Raw genomic sequence first — 4,976 nt, 5'->3', positions numbered from 1 at the left:
CAGTAAAAAAAAAAAAAAAAACTGTATAAATAGGTACTGAAAGTCGCTTTGACTAAAAGCATCAGCCAAAATAAATGTAAATGTAAGTCAATACAAAACAAAATAAAAAAATGAATGTCTTGTACTGTACGGGGGATCTGAGCTCCTCTGACTGTACTGGGGATCTGAGCTCCATTAACTGTACTGGGGATCTGAGCTCCATTAACTACAGCACAGTCGAAAGAGCTGTATCTTTGTCTCCCCCTTGTGGAAAAAGCTGGTACGGCAATCTAACCCAGCTCGTCAGTGGAGAGAGGGAATGTGAAATGGAGGGAGAAAGACGCAAACTCATAAAAGCGTACATGTCCATAGCAGGTAAGAGATTTTAAAGAAGGGAGGGACCAGTGATCATTTTAATAAAGCTAATAAGATGTAAGATAGTGGATTTTAAAGAGAGGGGTCAGTGATGATGTTAATTAAGATTTCTCTACTCTGAAGTTTGTCAACAAAATAGACTGAGAAGCACTATGTCCCAAGACCACTTGGAAGGGTTCATGCTAATATCTACAGAGAAAGAGATACTGAAGGCCCCAGACAGTGATGGAGTTATTGACAGGATTGCGCAGAAGAGTGCACTGCTGCGACCTCTGCTGGCGATGTAAGGTAGGACAGTCTCGTTTACTGTGGATTTGGATGAAGTAGTTGACTGTATTTTGAGATATAATTAGGGGTTCTGAAACCCTATTGTACTTTTGGGTTGGTATTGGCGCTGAGTGCTGCTAATGGTTTCTAGAATTGCTAAATATGAGCCGATGTGTTTAGAATTGACAGGGTTTTTTTTTTTATTAGGCCTATTGAGAGACCGCAATCTGTGTGAGGTCGGTGATGGTTTATAGAACTGATAAATAAGATACGTGTTTATACTTTACAGTTTACTATTAGGCCTACTGAGGTTGGTATTTGTGTGTGGAGAATGGTTTCATTCTACTTGATAAATGCACTTGTTTATTATTTGATTACAGTAAATACCAGTACTAAATAATAGCCTACCAACTGTCGGCAATCTTGTGTTTAAAATAATCTGATATGCAATTAGATTTTAGACCACCGATTACTGTAAACAGACAATTGTAATTTCATAGAGCAGAGCCATCAATGAAATAATCCATGGTGTGTAAACTGGACAAATTGGCGAAAGAATCTAGCTCTGATACAATGTTGCATTCACTGACCACAAAGCGGTGGCAGACAGAGACATGCGGAGACCAAGAATAATGAATAGAAAAATATTTCGTAGACGGAAAAATCTACGATATTTTCAATAGGATATTATTTGTGACTTCTAGATCATGAATCCATGGTATGGCAGCTTCCATAGCCTATACTTTGCCATACCTAAATCGCCCCTAATATGTTTGAAAACCTGGTAGTAGTGATAGCCTGCAATGTATAAAGAAGTTTTACACTAACGATTTAAAACTCTTTTTTTATTTTTACTGATCTTTCATCATGACGGCGCGCTGCGTGCGCTGACTTCATTATTATTTCGGTATGTTGATTTTGACATAAATGTGGGCCGGTGGACCCGAACTTCCCGGGCCGATTTTTGGTCCCAGTCCGCCCCTGGTTTGTTACATTTGCAACACAGTCCTGAACAACCAAACTTAGGGAGTGAGCCAAACAATGAACAAAGGTCGCGCAACGTTCAATTTCACAGACTTTAGCCTGCACTCCATTTCTTATGCCCGAGACATTACTAGCCCCATCAAAGCACTGTCCCCTACACCTTTTTAAATCCAAGCCACACCTTGTTAGTACATCTTCTGCTGTTGTTTTAGCTGTCTCGTAGAACCCAATAAAGTCTTTGTGAATATCCAAGCTCTCACTGACCCAATGAATACAAACAGAAACTTGTTCATGGGTGCTTATGTCTGCAGTTTCATCAATCATAATAGAAAAAAACTCACAGCTCTGAATGTTCTTAAGCACCTTTTTCAGCACATCCTGATACATTATCATAAGCATTTCGTTTGTCGCTTCATGTGACAGCTATTTGAAGTTAGTTCGCTGCATCCATTGATTTATTTCAGGAACATCTTCAACTCTTAACTTAAGCAAATTCAAAAAATTAGATCTGTCATCGGTATGACCACGTATGGCCTGGCCCTGCTGAGCAAGATACAATAGTGATGTGAATGCTTTTTTTAACACCAGGTGTGCAACGTGCATTTCGTTTTTCTTGGCATTGCACACACATTTTGCGTGGTAGTTATTTTGCTAGAAGCCTCACGGTGGCAGTCAGATTTTTCATGCTTTCGAAACCTTTCTAATGCGTGATGCCATCCATTAAATCCATCCTCAATAAATGCAGATTCAGCTCTTGTAGAGATCTGTATTAAACACTTATCTTTTGCATCTTGACAAATTTAGCAAAACACCTTTCCATCATCAAATTTGAGCCACGTGAAATTTGATATCCACTTTTGTTGAAATGTTCGGCCTTTCTTCGGTTTTGCTCCGGTGCATATGCTGGCGTTCTCGTCATCGTTTAGCTCATTAGCAGATCGCTTTGTGTTGTTGTCAGTTGTCAAATTAAACACAGATACCGGGGTTTCTTTTTTTTTCTTTTGAGTTTGTTTTCCTTATTACGAATTTACGAAAACATTAGCTACACTCCAAAGTTAAATTCATTCGTTGACGATGCGTTTTGAGCAGACACGTTTTTAGCAGACAAATCAATTGTAAACAACAAAGGGGTGTTTATAACTAAGGACCTCAATTTTAAGTTGTAGAAAATGGATTGACTGCTATATAAATACTTATATATTTTTTTAAAGTAATATCAGTCAAATGGTTTGTGTTCTGTTTTTGTGACTGAATTAATGAACAACCGATTACTATTCATACAGTGAAACTGAACACCCCTCTCGGGAAATCGAAGAGTCCAGGTTCTACTATAGGTTATCACTGACATTATATTAGAAGAGGAATAAAAAAAAAACGACCAATCGCTGAACCATAATTTAGTCAAATGACAGTTAACCGCTCCCCGAAGGTCCTGCACAATCTGCGTGAGTACACAGAAAAGTGCTTGTATTCACATGATTTTTTGTCCAATTGTACATAGTTGCTATTTTAGGTTTATTAAATTTTTGTGTGTTTTCGTGGGGTGTTTAGTAACACTTGTATAAATAATTTTTGGGGGTGCTCGAGCACACACAGCACCCACGGAGCTGGCGGCAGTGATTGAAACCACAGGTTTTCAATGGGGTTCAAGTCCGCAGACTCAGCTGGCCATTGCAAAATGTTGATTTTGTGGACAACTAACCATTTCTGTGTGGATTTTGCTGTGTGCTTGGGGTCATTGTCTTGCTGGAGGATCCACTTGCCACCAAGTTTCAGCCTCCTGGTAGTGGCAACCAGGTTTATGGCTAAAATGTCCTGGTACTGGGTAGAGTTCATGATGCCGTTGACCTTAACAAGGGCCCCAGGACCAGTGGAAGCAAAACAGCCCCATAACATCAAAGATCCACCACCATATTTTACAGTAGGTATGATGTTCTTTTCTGCACACACATCCTTCTTTCGACGACAAACCCACCGCTGGTGTGCGTCGCCAAAGAGCTCTATTTTCGTCTCATGGTCAGCATGGCACCAGGTTCCAATCAAAGTGCCAATGCCGTTTAGCAAACTCCAGGCGCTTACGTTTGTTGGTTGCTCTCAATAAAGGCTTTTTTCTGGCAACCCTTCCAAAAATGGAGGTGGCGTCTAATTGTAGATTTGGAGACTTGGTGACCCCAAGATGCAACCAAGTTTTGTAATTCTCCAACTGTGGCCCTTGGATTTCCCTTTGCCTCCCGAACCATCTGCCTCACTGTGTGTGGTGGCAAGATACACTTGCGTTCTCTACCAGGCAAGTTTACCACTGTTCCAGTGGTTTTGAACTTCTTAATTATTGCCCTAATAGTGGTAAGTGGTATATTTAGTTTTTTAGCTATTGTTTTGTACCCATTGCCTGACTTATGAAGGTCAACAACCATTTGTCTCTTTTCATTTGTTCTTTGCCTTTCCCCATGGTGATGGATGACAAATGGATTTCATATGCATGTTACCTCATTTTTATACCCCAGTGAAACAGGAAGCCATGGAAGGCCACAATACAGTTCCTTAAGACTGGGATGAACTTAAAGAAGTAGAATGTTAATGCAGATTTAATTTTTTTTTAATTTTATTTATAAGAATATTTAGGGGTGCCAACAATTCTGACACCTATCTTTTTGAGAAAATGTTTTATTACTTGTTAATAAAAAAAACTTTTTTTCTCTGAGCAATTGTATTAGAATAAAAGAATATGGTTTTCCCATATATTTGAGCATAAAATATAGCTCATTACCTGTGTTGTTTATTTTATACAGACTTTTTTGCTCATCTTTATCAAGGGTGCCAATAATTTTGGAGATGAGGTATATATTACATGCTGAGTGAGGCTTGCATAGTGATTTTTGAATAGTGTTACTGCTGCTGCTTGCCTCAGAGTTTTCTTTGTTCTGTTCTCTGACTAAATAAATACCACAGTATATTTGCCAATTTTTCTGTAATTCTAAGTGACAGAGATGAAAAAAAAGATTGTTGAGCGATTTAAATGCTGTTTCAGTTGTATGTTGACATTTTTTCCTACAGAAACACTGTTTAGATAATTGTTACTATTAAGGCATAGTAATATTAATAGATCAGGTAAGTAAGTTGGTCTATGATGTCATAGCCGTGCGGTAAGACAATTATTACCACATGGTTATGTGATCTTGTTCAGCCAATCACAGCACTTAATTTATCCAAGCCATTTTATAAGGGAAGCTATATTACAGTACATGGGAAATGTATGAGATGGGATTTTCAAATACAGTGGTTAGTAATGTGAACATCCTGAAGTTAATACATTTGAAAGGTGTTTGAATGAGCCCCCTTATTAGACAGACTGGCCAATACAATAAAACAGC

The sequence above is a fragment of the Acipenser ruthenus genome, chromosome 34, assembly GCF_902713425.1.
Source record: "Acipenser ruthenus chromosome 34, fAciRut3.2 maternal haplotype, whole genome shotgun sequence".
NCBI lineage: Eukaryota > Metazoa > Chordata > Actinopteri > Acipenseriformes > Acipenseridae > Acipenser > Acipenser ruthenus.
This window is presented reverse-complemented; position numbering follows the sequence as displayed.